Source organism: Pipra filicauda, unplaced genomic scaffold (assembly GCF_003945595.2).
Source record: "Pipra filicauda isolate LSUMZ 115617 unplaced genomic scaffold, ASM394559v2 scaffold167_size3244652_pilon, whole genome shotgun sequence".
Lineage (NCBI taxonomy): Eukaryota > Metazoa > Chordata > Aves > Passeriformes > Pipridae > Pipra > Pipra filicauda.
In genome coordinates this window covers 2,991,306-3,005,917 of record NW_024104184.1, presented here as the reverse complement: position 1 = coordinate 3,005,917, position 14,612 = coordinate 2,991,306, and positions in this window count along the sequence as shown.

The window sequence follows — 14,612 nt, the reverse complement described above, 5'->3', positions numbered from 1 at the left end:
TTGTTTTTTTTCCAAAGAGATAATTCCTGAAATAATCTTGCGACCATGTGGGTAGCTAATCTACCAGCATATTCCGAGGCTCAGACTATTGTTCCCAGAATTCACTGGGATTTGGATAATTCATGCTGATGAATTTTACAGAATTTTCTTTGTTTCCAACTGCTTAGTATCCAGAGCATCCAGGATTGTTATTGCAGTCAGCCCATATCTTTCTTCTAGGAGACATGTTTGTTACTTACCAACCAGGGGACCATCAGAAAAAGAAGGCAAAAAAAGTAACAGCTCCACTTGGAAGCCTTGTGCCTCTTCTGAGTCATCTCCATCCTCCATTTCTTTGTTATGCCTCCCTCTCTCCTTTCTTTTGTTTCTTACACTTCCACAAGACTTGTAACCTCTTCTTCATAGGGCAAGATGGGGAAGTCCCACGGTCATGGCCTGCCATCTCATCCAGGCTCAGTTGGTGGGGAATCTAGCAGAGACCCCAGACCGCTGATATTCAAGAACACAGGATTTAAACAGACCATTTGGGACCTTAAACCCCATTTCCTGCACCCTCCAGTGCAGGATTCACTCCAGACAAGACACCTGCCTTCTCAGACTCTACCCACCCATGTCAAAAAGTGCTTCCCAAAACTGCACTGCACATTTCAGGCTCATCTTTGCATACAAGAGCAATGCTAATGATGTCCATCAGCAAAAGAGGAGGACCCACAAACTCCATGATTTTGCATGTCCCTACAATACCGGGAAGACATTTGCTGAGACATTTGCAGGGAGCCAAGGCCTGTGTATCAGAGGAAAGTAAGAAAAAAAGAAGCTTCCAGACCCTGCCAGGCTTTGCCTAAAGGAAAATTTCTTCCTGGTCCCAGCTCCAGCACAGACTCACTGATACAAGCAGGATTTACCCATAACTCACCCCAAACCTTACCTAATGTGAAAGATCTTGTTACAACCAGGAGCACCAGCACCCCCCAACTCAGCCCCTGCCCCTGAGCAGCCTCCAGCCTGGCCAGGCACAGAGGGAGCCTCCCACCAGACTGTACCCACTGTTTCACAGGGGGCCAGGCATGTCCCAGTGGGATTTTGCATTGGCTTCATATCCCCTCACTGCTCTGGATAAATACGGTACCTGGTTTGTGAAAATGAAGAAGTTTATGAAATGTCTTCAGTCAGAATTTCCCATTCACCCTTCTCCCATTGACAGCAAGGCTAAGATATTATTATTAATAATATAAAAAGAACTATTTAAGAAAAGTGACTAACACCAACCCCGCTGGAACAAAAATGAAAGCTTGTAAAAATCATAATCTCTATTTTCTCATCCAAGATCTTCCTGTAAATTACAACTATTCCCTGTTAAAGGCAGCAAGTACCTCATGCTGCAGGATGGAGGTTACCACAGGCTTTCACCCCTCATGCAGTATGTTTTTTAACACAGAAAACAACGAGGTGTAAATTGAGATGAGAAATGAGTAAAGACTGTTGTCTGCAATGGAGAATGCAATAGGTGGAATGTAAATAATTACTTAGGAGGTACAGGCCTCTTTCAAGCATGGGAGGGAAATCACAGCACAGATGGACGTGGCTGCAGCCCATATTAATTTAAGGAAGTGATTATTCAGGCAGTAGAGCTGCTCACTTCATTCAGGGACAGAGCTCACACCCCAAAAGCAGAATTGAAAAGCACATTAGCAGGCCAGGAGCTGCTTTATTAATGTGGCCACAGCAGATAATTTTGAAACGATCAGGGCAGGCTGGGGAAGTATTAAGTAACACCAAGCAATAAGGAGCTTTGTCCAAGCTCCTTGAGTCTGGGTAAAGGCTTTCATGGAAGAATGTAGAACACTCTTCTCATTGTCACCATGTGGATAGTCCTGATGCACATCTTGTCCCCAGCTTTCAACAGCTTTCTATGACAAAAATTAAGGAAACTGCCTAGACTTTCTACATAATCAGCTGCAAATAATCAAGAGCCATTGTAGCACTAAGTCTGATGAGAAACTTGTTTGAACATGTCTTAGGATGGCTCTTTGTGGTCTCTTTGCAAACACGTGTTTCTTCTTCCCAACACCCCCCACAGCAACTGTTATCTCCCATGCAGGAATGTCCTGGGAAAGGTGTCCTGAGGCGTCCCATTGGTCCTTTGTTTAACCCCTTCCTATTGGCTGTTGACCCCTTACCTGATGGTTTCTTTTGTGTGACCCTGAACTTGTGATTGGTTCCCCTTTGACCCTCCTAAAAGCCTTATAAACCCCTTCCCAACAATAAACTCTCTCTTGCCTCCTCTCCACGCCGGTGTGCTGTCTCTGTGCCTGCCATGGAGCCACGTGGGTGCTGGGGGGAGGGGAGGGCACCTCTCCCCTCCAGGCTCGGGGCCTGAAAAACCCTGTCGCTGGAGTCCCCTTTCCCCGTCCCTCAAGACGTCGGAATGGTTCTTCAGATGGAGAAGGAACTAGAGCTGGGCTCCCCCACGTCGTGGGTGGGGAAAGGGATCCAGAAGCCATGGAGCACCAAATAGCAAGTATCATTTATTCATTGTAGTATAGCATGTAACATCTGAAAACAGGACAGCAAGCTGAAGCACTTTTGACTTTTTCACACAGTTATAAAGCTATAAAGTGGACTTTCCAAAGACATATCTTTCCACCAAATCTTTATTTTCTATTCATCCATGCAAGCACGCAGTGTTTTCTTTGTATGTCTTTCCTCTTGACCACTAGAGGTACACACAAAGCAGACCTGCTCTTTTGGCTTCTTAGAAGACTTTCCTGAAGAAAGACATACTGATGGCTAGAGGAGAATGATGTGATGGATGTGCAGAAGACTCTGCAGCTGATACAAGGGGTGAACACCCATGATCATCTTTGAAGAAGCACTGCTGTGTTACCAGTGGCAGTGGTACCCCTGGGCTCAGCAGACACTGTGGCTCACACATGTTCTTGTCAACCTGAGACATAAGGGATAAGTTTTCCTATGCAGCAGCTAGTTTTCTGGAGTTGTGGAATGTAAGATTTTCAGCAAATACTTGCAATGAAACCACAGCACAGAACCAGACTGAGATACTCAGGGCCAGTGTGACATCCCATCCCATCCCACCCCGTTCCACCCCATCCCATCCCTTCCCTTCTTGTGCCAGATAAAGACTAGTGAAAAACCCAAATTGTTGAGGGGGACCTCTTCTGCCCACCACAACAGGTGGGCCATCAACCCATAGAAGCACTTCTACTGCAGACTGGAAAGCCCTCCCTCAGTTATCCCAAGGTGGATGGGGTCTCTTCATAATCCCAGTCAGGGAAAGGAGTGGGGAGGATGGGTCTGACCATGCTAAAGTGAGATGAACCCTATGTCTCTTGAGTCCATCAGTGAAGCTGAAGCTTCAGTGTCAGTAAAGTTTGGCTTCAACTTTACTGAAGCATCTGACCTGTGACTGCTGGACAGGAAAGTCGAAGTAATTAATAGCTAATTGATCTAACTTTTTCTTCCAAAACAAAGTCTTCTGTTCATGAAGCCTCCTTGTTTTCTTCTCCTATTTATGCAGGGACTTACCAAAGAGGCCTGGCACTCTGGAGTTGCCTTGGCCATGCCAAATAACCCTTTGAGATGAATCCCTTTTTTGTGCACAGGGCTTGTCACAGTCAGATAATAAAGCGGTCTTGCCTTGCCAGTTACATGAACTTTGCTCTTAAGCAGAGCTCGAGTAATTTCTAAACAAAGGCCTAAATGTGTAATTATAGGCAACTTCCATGCCTATGTTATTACGAGATTTTAATTTTTTCTAGGGTAGGAACAATAGCAGCTGTTTGGCTGCTCCATTTTCCAGTGGGCTGGTACAATATGCATCGCCTGTAAACTGACATCTCATGATTTCATCTGAAAATAGAGTATTTAACTGCACGCATTTTTTTCTCTCTTTAACTGCATTTCATTCCAGTGGGTTTAAACTTGTATTTCTTTATTGCTTATTAACTTTAATGAGGTATGAATATAAAAGAGAATATTAAAAGTATTTCCTTTTTCAGAAAGGCATTTCTTTACAAACACTGCTGATGCTATCAAATAGGTATGACTAAATCCTTAAATTCATTATTGATCTTGTAGCCACTAAAAAGAATATAGGCTTTAAAAAACTCTCCAAAACAGGGAACAAATATTGAAAACTCTCTATTTTCTGATTTAACAATCATATTTAAGGGTGAATACTTTCAAAGGATAGAAAGTTTTTATGGTTCAATGTCTTATATATTTTATTTTTATGGGATTGCTTTAAAGATGTAAATCACCTAGAGATTTAACTTTATGCTCATACTTAGAAAAGTAGGTAGTGGGAGAGACCTTGAGCTTAAAATCATTTTGATTATCTATTACGAATAAAAAATAAATTGCTGAAGACAAATACACAACAGTCATTATGATTCCTGCTTTTATATATTCCTAATTTGGTTAATCTTTCCTTTAATGTACTCTTTTGGATGCAATACAGGCATAAGAATATACTTTATTCTGTTTCTGATCTGTGGTGCTGCTGTGCTCTATTAGCACTGTGTGATGAGGGTACCTAAGTATATTTAAGGGAATTCCACTTGACTCTGGTTATTTACAATTCTCATATTTGATCTTGTGTTGCAAATCTGATTTTCAGTGTACTTAAAATAAACACATCTTATATAGAGAGGCATCTCCCACAACAAGTAGTCATGTCCATGACTACTCTGTCCTACTATCCATTTGCCGCTCTGGCTTTCCACGAAGAAATGATGGGTATTTACCCATGTTACATCTGCATACTGAAGTTTCTAAGGCTTTCATTTACTTGCAAATATTTATCGTGGGTAGCCTTTATCTGAAGAATTTTTTAAATGTCAGTGACCACAAAAGAAACTCTTAATCCATTTTACTGCCTAATTTATCTCTCCCCTTCGCTATTCTAATTTGAATAACCTCAAGGACCCAAGGTACACAGGGCTAACAGGCCAGGACAGTTTTAACAGATTACTTTATGAAGAAAAGTGGGATGTAAATCCTGAGGAAGTCTATAAAAGATATTCCTTCTCTTTCATTTAACAATCACTAAACTTTCAGAGAGTTGGAAATACATTTTACTGGAGCTTTAGAGGGCTTTCCTTTATCATATCTGTATTTAAAATGGATCTAAAATATACAATTTGTGTGCATATCAGTGGACCTGAGCATGGAGATCCAAGATTCAACACTTTTATCTAGGGCATACAACTGCAGCCTGCAGGGCTGGGAGCCTTTTGCAGGATACATTTTGTTTGCCTACAGTCTGCTGCAAAAGCTCCTCAGCTGTGGCTGCAAATACAATCTGAGCAAAAGCTGAATGATAGTTGCATGAAAACTATTTAAAAGACCCACAAATTTATGCAAACCCTGAGGATAAGTGGGAGCCCCACTGATGGGCTGTGGCATGCAGGAGGGTGGTGTCCCTGGGCAGAGACGAGGCTGCAGCATCCATCCCACCACCCCTACACTCCCTGACACACAGCCGAGTGCAGGACATACACGGGGGTGTCAAAGCTCATAACTTATGTGAGACCCGGTCACAGGGGCCACCAAATTCTCAGATTTGTTTTTCAGCCCATCGACACAGGGGTTAATGTGTTGCCCACCCTCAGTCGACTGAGTCGCCGCATTTATGCACTAAACTAAATGTCTTTTTTTTGGTCTTTTTTTTTTTCTTTTTTTTTTTTTTTTTCTGTGGTTAAAGAGGGTCTTTTGAAGTGGGAGTGGGAGCCTGGCTCTGGCTTTTGACATGAACAGGCTCCCCATAGCAGCTCAGCAGCAGGGGCTGGCTGAGTGCCAAGACAGAGGCAGGCAGGGGATGAAGGTAAGGGTGCTCTGCACAGCCCTGTGAGATGGCTGGGGAGTGCAAAGGGACCGTGTGTGTGTGTGCGTGTGTGTGTGTGCTCTTGTGGGTTCTGGAGGTCTGCAAGTGCCTTGGCACAGGCAAGGGACAGCCAGACATCACCAGCAGCAAGCCTGACCTGTGGAGGTGCACACTGGGCAAAAATCCACCTCTGTCACAGCTTCAGGAACCCTTAAAGCCAGATAGATGTGGCCCCAAGCCTGAAGATAACAACACATGGGTGTAATGGTATGAGTGATGTGAAATGGACGATGCTGCGATGAAAAAATGGGAACAGAAAACAAACAGAGGGTAACTTCTTTCTTCTTCCCAGCACTCTTTATTTATTGAAAATATCTCGTCAGAGCCTTGATCCCCAGAACTGCACAGTCATACTACTTTTATTTAATTTTATCTGCTGGTAGATTGTAAAATTAATTGTTTTTCAGAGCAAACACTATCCAAGAAATATTTCAGGACAATAGAACACAGGGCCAGCAATCAGTGACCTTGTGTATGCAGTATGGAAGTTAGGAATGGAAACTCCATTTCAGTTTTGAGCCACAAGATGACTTTTTCAACCAAAATAAGACTCTTTGGAAAATCAGACTCATAGATTAATTTAAAATAATCTTAATTCTTATTAGCAGCAAAGCAAAGTATTAAGATAAGCCAGAATCTTATAGAATAAGCAGATATTTTTCCTTATTCCAAATCCTCCACCAGAAGTCTAAAATTCATCACTTATGAGTCAAATAGTCCTCCTAGCTTCGTTTAAAAAGGTCACTGAGAAGCTGCTGAGAATGGTTGTCAATGAAAATATCTTGTATAATAAAAAGTATAAATGAGACCACAGCACTTTTATCCCCAAGAGGAATCATGGTTATACTGCTAAGGAGTGATCCAGCTATTGTGAGAAAACTACCAGGCTACCATCTCTGCCCTGGGCTTCTTTTGGGGAAATCTGTTCCTCCATGTCTCAGGGTCATCAGTTTTGACATGAGACCATATCAACTGGCCCAGGACAGGCAGCAGGCTCAGGGTGTGACTGTACTAGCTTAGATACTGATTGCAGTGCTACTAAGCTTCCTTTACACTACTGATATGAAGTGGTCTGAGTAAAAAAAAAGGAGTCTGCTTCAACAACTTTTAAGTGCAAAGGTGCTCCTGACATCATTCCAACACCCATTGAGATGGATCAAAGGGCTCCACCACGGATGCTGAGCTCCAGATCAGGGCTTTCTGGCCAAGTTACAACCTCGTTTTATGAGATCTTAAAGATTTCCAGTGCTAGAAATTCTGTTGCTCTCTCTTCAAGATGTGAGGGTGCTTTCTTAACTATTTGACCTGTTTCAAATATTTTAATTTTTAAGACAATTATTTTTCCATTCCCCGTATTGGACTTTGCTCCAGCAGCGCTAGGTATCAGAGCTGAGTCACAGCAGAGGTGAAGGCACATCAGCTGTGAAGAGATCTCTTCTTATCCATCTCTTCAATAAGCTGAGCAGATCAACCTCTCTAAGTCCCAGTGAGCTCCCTGCTCAGTCTTATATACATTGGTATCTCCTCAAGAAGCACTCCTCAGAGAGCAGCATCCCAGCAGATGTGGGTCCTCCCATTTCTTGTATGACATGGTGCACAACAGTGTGAAGACACCACTCTCATAAAACTGAACAGGCTTTTGGAGAGCTGCCATGGAGGGGAAGGGATGAACCTGTGAAAACGGTGTCTTAAAATACACTGCTGGGTCATCATGTGTTGACTCGTAACAGGCTTAAAGATTTCTGATGGGTGTTTATGGAGTTGGAACAAATCCTAGAGTGCACCTGTAAATCCCTGCTCCTCTTTGAATTTATTCTATTTTCTCAAAGTTTGTCTGAAGCCCCCCAGGATGCCCCAGCCCCACATAGGGGACCTCAGTAGCTCCAGTGCAACCACATTGCTCAACTTCACATATCCACATATGAACTTCTGCCAGTCAACAGTAGCTCCTTCTACAATAAAAATACATGATCAGTCTGAGTGCCTGTATTTCCCTGCAGGCCCTGTCCTGCCTCTGGTCCATATGATTGTACTGTCACAGTGGCTGCCATGCCACGATCTTCTCCCTGAGACATTTCCGTTATTTGGAAGAAATTCTCAGGAGTTGGGACTCTTTTGTCTCCAAAATCATTTCTGAAAGGACGCGTGACACAAAAGCACATGACACTGGCTTGTGTCCCTAAAGAGGAGGCAGACGATGTCTCCAAAGAGACCTGGGAAGACTTGGTAACTTACATATCCTTCCCCTCCTGCTCTCAGGCAGGGTTGGGGGCACAGCATTGTCTCTGCCACTTCGTGGTCATAACAGGGCTTTATCAGCCATCACAGGGGGCTCAGGGCACTGCTCCTGGCAACACTATCTGGCTAATTTCTTGGCCTTTCCCTTGCTCCTCCTTCCAGTAAGATAAAAGGAGTTATCTTTATTAGCTGTACACACAGCTAATTCCTCACCGCAGATCTGAAAATCCTATGTTTCCAGGCATGGGTGCCACTCCCATGCTGCTGCAGGTGCAGCTGCAGGAGCATCCCTGTCCCAGAGCTGCTAGTGGGCTCTGCTCTGTGACCAGCTCTGCCTGTCCACCATGCCATCCTTCTGGCTGAGTGGCAAGCCACAGCACCTGGGGCTGGGTGAGACAGCAACAGCCATCTCACCTGGGGACTCCCAGTGGGAAAATTCATCTTAGCCTTTGCCTTTGCCTTTGCCCTGTTACAGCTGCACATCTGCAGCTTTCCTGCAGCTGAACACCCATGTACCACCACCCAGTGGCCCAGGGAGTGGGCAGGGGAGCATTTTCTTGGTGGGGCCAGAGCAGCTGCATCCACCTGCGAGCAGCCTGGCTCAAAATTAAAAGATGTTTGTAATATTCAAGAAGCCTTGAATGGAAGAAGATATAGAAATGCAAAGCATAGTATTCCTTTTTTTTTTTCTTTCCTTTGGCAAATGGCCTAGAAAAGTAATAAAAAAAAGAGACAGAAATGCCAGAAAGTAAACCACCTACTGTTGACTCCTGGAGATAAACCAGAACATTGTTCCAAGAAGCAGAATGCTGCTGTCATTTCTCCTGGAAGTGAAGAGAGCATCGCCCAGTACTGGGGAGGGGGATGAGGGAGAGAGAAAGAGAAACAAGTGGTTCAGACAAACCTCTCAAAGGGAAGTCAAGGTAGTGCCTTTAAATGTGTTTGGCACAGAGCAAAACAAAGCACGATGTCACGTATTTAGAAAAATCATCACTGTGGGAAGTTAATGTGGCTTCAGAGACACTTGTGATATTTAGCGGGTTACAATAGTTTGTTGTGGATCATTATGACTCCCACTCCTGAGGAAAGATCTTCTGGGTATGAGTCATGGGGACCCTGCCTGGCTGTGTTATTCTGTCCTATGGCACCCTATTGTCTATTATATTTTCTTCTCCCCACACCAAAAATGCAGACTTTCAAGTATACACTTCCTGACACATACAGCAACGACTGAACCACAGGGACTGCAGTTGGCTCCTTGTACTCCTTATGTTATTCTCACTCAGTTTTTGCAATTTTGGTTCTTTTGAGCATAATAGCGGGTTTTAAGCAACATGCCTCTGTTTGATTTAGCATTAGTTTGTGTTTACTAAAGCCCAGCCTCATCACTAATGAAATTAAGATCAGGCTCAGAAAGATTTGGGTAATAGTGAGGTTACAATATTCGGTTTCTCCCTCTTTTGAAGATTATTGGCCAACAAAATATAATCCTGGGGAAAGAAGGACAAAATGTGCTTGTGGGCTTTGGCATAGCTGCTTGAGCAAGTCCTGCAGTGGCCCCTGCCCTGCCCTGCCCTGCCCCTGTGTTGTTGGTTACATCCCTCTAAACTCCAAAACAGAGCTGATTCAGCACCTACATCTCTGCTGCTCCACCCTTGTGCTACAGCTTGAGCTGACTTGGGCAGATATTTTCTGATGCTGACACCATTAGAGCAGCAATAACCTCTGGCAGGCAGGTGGGAGACAGCTCCATCTTCACCCGCCGTTGCTGTTTGCTTCATTGCCCATGAGCCGAAGCCCTGAGGAGCTGAAGCTCCATTTGCAGCCGAAGCAAGCTGTGGAAAGTCAGCAATTCACCTTTCTCATATTCTTTAGGGATAAAACAACAAAACCAACAAAAGATTTAATACAGCAGTGTGCTAAGGGAGTTAGATTGTGGAAATCATGTCTCCAATAACTCACTGGCCAGTAGCAGGAACTATTGATGGCATCTTTACTCATCACAGTCAGCTGAGTTAAGTTTCCTTAATGGCTACTTCCCAGCCACTATCACCACTTTATTTCTTCATGTTTTCACGCACTTCACCTGCTGGGAGGATGTTACCCATCTGCCTTCACGCTGCTGGGTAACGGATGGTCCCAGGTGGCAGAGGAATGCTGCATCTCACTCCTGCCCTCCGTTACAGTGACACACATAACAAAACCATTGATGAATTGTACTCTTCCTGCAGGCTACTGGGTCTGTGAAGGATCAAAGTAAAAGTGCATTTTCATAACTCCCGGTGCTTAAGGAAAGTAATAAATAATGGCAATGCTGTGGCTGTGTATAGACTCTGTACCCAGGGACAAAGCATTTCACAAACGCAGGTAAGAAATGTTATTCATATTTTATACAAAAGGGAACTTACAGACCAGACAATAGGTAATATTTTTTGTTCTATGTGCTCAATGTATTTGAACAAAAGCTATTTTGATAATGTCACATTTGGCACAGCTCTGCACCACGCACTCCAGTGTACAGCTCCAGAGCTGTTTGCTGCTGCAAGTGATGACTCCTTTGAGTGCAATTTCTGGGCTCAGCACTATGACTGGAGGCACATCAATGTTCTTGTATACTGGTACAAACATGTCCTCGTAAATTCCTTATTGGGTAAATAAGGCATTGAGCCCTTGCAAGCCCCTACATAGACTGAAATGCTGGGACTGCACAGCCTGAACACAGCTGCAGTTGCTGGTCCGTGACTTGGGGCAGTACACTGCCTCGGCCTTCCCACCTCACACTGGCCTAAATAGCTGCTTGCAAAGCAAGGTGATGGGGAGCAGCAGCTCCCAAAATGTGCGTGCAGCCTTTGGGGTCAGGTAGATTGGTTCAGGACATGCTCAAAAGACACCATGTGCAGGGTAACATGGCAACCCAGTGACCAGTGCAGGAAGCTGGAGGCAGTGGGAGAAACTGGAGGGGGATGACTTTGTTCTTTGTTTGAAATAGTATTTTTTCCACTCTGATTAAACTGCACTGCAGTTCATTAACTATGCAGGTGTTGTCCGCTCTTTACAGAAGGAAACGCGAGATGACAGACTATTTAACAAGTTCATTTTGAGCACAAATTGTGTTTAAGGCAGGAAAAAATATTACTTCATGCAAAACTTGGGTTGGTGTAATTGCAGGTCTGACTGCTTCGAAGATGAAAAACCTCTTCCTTAATTCAAGGCAAATGTAGCAGAAATAATGTTTAGAAAAGAGGTGCAGGTAGGTACACCACAGGGAGTGCAATTTTAATATCCTGAGTACAAGATTTTTTAAGTCTGTGTCTGACCTGCATTAACACACTTGGTTACATTTCATCTGCCACATTCATCTTTGTCGGTTTCTTTTTCCCCTCTGTAATTTGTTTGCCTGTGTTTAATCATGTTTATCTATAGGGTTGATGCTCTTGGCCCAGTTCATGCCTCCTCAGAGGCCCAGCACTGACCCTGTGAGTGCTGCAGGATGAGGTCCAGCTTAATCCTCCACAGGAAAAACCACTTGTGGTTCCCACAGTCTGTCAGCACAGGCACATCTTCAGCACCGGGAAGACACACCGTGTGGTCCAGCCTCTGGATACCTTGCCCTTAAAAATATGCAGTGAGACCAGTTCATTAATCAGAAGGCAGCAGGTAATTGCTGACATGCTCTGAAGTTCAGGGAAAATCCACACATGACGCTCCAGCTGTGCCTCACTGTGGGGTCAGAGCACTCCCAGGTCCGGAGTCTATCCTGGCAGCATCTCAGTCCTGCTCCAGGGTGAAGCATCACTGTGCACCAGCACCAGACTGGGCCAGGCTTCTGCAGGAGCCAGAAGCCCCCTGTGAGGTGCTCTCATCATCTCTGGCTCTCGGATCTGACCTGCCATTTGAATAAGGACTCTAGCACTGTGGTGAATCACAAGCCCTTTCCTCCACCCTCTGCAGGCTGGGTGGCAGGGGTGCTTGTTCCAACACAGACGTCTTTGCTCAAGAAGCAATGTATCCAGGGGTGGTAGTATCTGGAAGGGACATGGGCTGAGGCTCCTGGACACCCTGTGCTAAAACCCTTTTAAGTCTGGGACTCTACAGAAAGTGGGCACCCTCCTCACCACTGAACTGTGGAGCAAGCAAGAGAACACCAGCTTTGCTGAATTTTTCTGAACATTGACCTACATCCACATAGGACAGCCACCAGGATGGGTGGGTAGGCTTTAGGAAGGGAGTGCAGAGGAAAGGTACAGCTCAGCTAGGAAATCAGAAAACGTCAACCACCTGTGACCCTCCATCTTCACTCAGTGGCCCCAAAACTCCATCATTAAGTATGTTTGAACCAAGAGCTGCTGTCCAAGCTGGGTCTTGTCAGTCTGCTTGGTTCATCCATCCTCTACACCCACCTCCCTCCTTGTTCTGCGCTCACTCTTATTCCAAGCTCTGCAGAGGGGCCCTGAGCACCCCTGAGCTCCAGCAGAAACTTCTTGAAAAGTTGAAAACCTGCTGATTAGCTGTAATATTCCTTATTGTAGTCACTCGATTTTGTGCTGTTTACTGAGTCTCACGTACCTACTGATTCAATGTTTTGTATATTTGTAGCTCTCTCCAGCTTCAGCTGATGTGTGGATGCAGACACTCTGAGATGCTATTTATTCCATGAGTGAGAAATGACTTGATAATTTATGGGTTGTTAACCCAAAGTTGTACAGGTTTTTACCTCAGGGAGAGAATAAATACACGTCTCATTTCAACACGTTTTAGACAATGTGCTCCTTTTTAATGGCTTCCTTTGATTTTACTCTGAAATATGTAGACACTTCCTTCCAGGATTCTCATGTGGGAGCTTCATGCTGTTCTGTCAGGTTGCATATTTTCCCCCTGAATTTCTTAGAGAAAATCTCGCTTATCTGAATTACAAAGATGTTAACGTTGTGTTGTCACTGTGAATATGGAGTTTAGGCAAAGATTTTATTCTGATTAAGAAACAGAAGAGTTGGAGAATAGTTACTGCATTGGCAGTGTGAAATTTATAGATGTTTAAAATGAATCAAAACATATTTACTTATTTATAGATGTTGAAATTAGAATATGCTTTTACCTGAATGTAAAAGAAATTGCATATACAGCTGGGAAGCGTAGCTGAGATTATATGCCTGTTATTTGTACCCTGAGATGAAAATATAACTGTAATGGATATATATTGGTGTGTTGAGTGAGGAATTTTTAGGCAACAGCATTTGACATCACAGTTCAAGGATGGAAAAGATTTATTGATCCATGAGTTAAAGAGTGACCCTGGTTTCACCTCTTGCTAGTGCTCTGTAGGTTGCATTTAAAAACTGTAACAAAATGAATCCTTAGGCTCTGATAAATGTAAATCTGTCCCTCAGTAGATCACAGAGGAGCAAAAGCTTGGAGAAGATGTTTAGCTCCACCATCTGTTTAATTTAGAGGATATTTTCATCAGATTAGGGTCAGTTTTGTAGGTTTCCTCCATCTTTGTGTTCCTGATAACATCATTTATTTTGATCTATAAGGATCTCCCAGGCCAGTATTTGTAAACAGTGACTGAAATCATGAGTCAACATCAACATACAAGATGTCAAACTTGACAGGAAGGTTTATTGTGCCACTGGGCTCAGCTTTGCATTGCTAAGGTAATTATTAAACCTGGGACAAACAGAACTTTGATCCCATGTGTATTTTTAAATGATTGGCACCAGTCGATTTTACAAAATGCCATTTTGAAAAGCCATTCTCCATACGAATTCATTGCCTCAACATGTAAGGTGTCCAGTGCAAGGTTTAGCAAAGTAAAGTATCCCATAGCCAAGGTGCTGGTGTGGGGTACTGTGTGAGGATCTGCTGGGCCTCCTGTGATTCCCAGCCAAGAGGAGTGTGAAATGTTCATGTCCCAAAGGAGAAACCAATTCACTGACATCACCAACTAGTGAGAAAAGATGACCCTGGACAAGGAAAGAGGGGATATGTAAAAGGATAAATATGTGCATTGTAAAAATGCAGCTGGATCTCTTTCTCATTGAAAATATTAAAATATTGTTTCCATCTCTCCCTTTAGTCATGGGAAGACTGACTAAGCATCTTCCCTCTGTGGTGTTCTCCGAGGTCAGCTTCATATTGGACTAACACTGTCCACCTTCCTTTGCCACACCCCTTCCTGCATGAGAAAGGTGCTAAGTGCCCAGTGAAAGAGGTGGGCACCTGTGGGATGGGCGCTAGCACATCTCTTAGGCACTGATCCCAAAACTTCGTCTGTGACCAGAGTTGGGTGCTGAAGATTTGTGTTTGTACATGTGTGAAGGTAGGGAAATTTGGGGAAAATAAGTAAAGTTAGGGAAAGAAAGGAAATACAGGAGAAGAAGTGAATCTGGGTGAATTCAGTTGAACCTCTGATTGCACATGAGAGTCCAAAGCACCCAGCATCAGAGGGGCAAATGGGTTGATGGGAAGG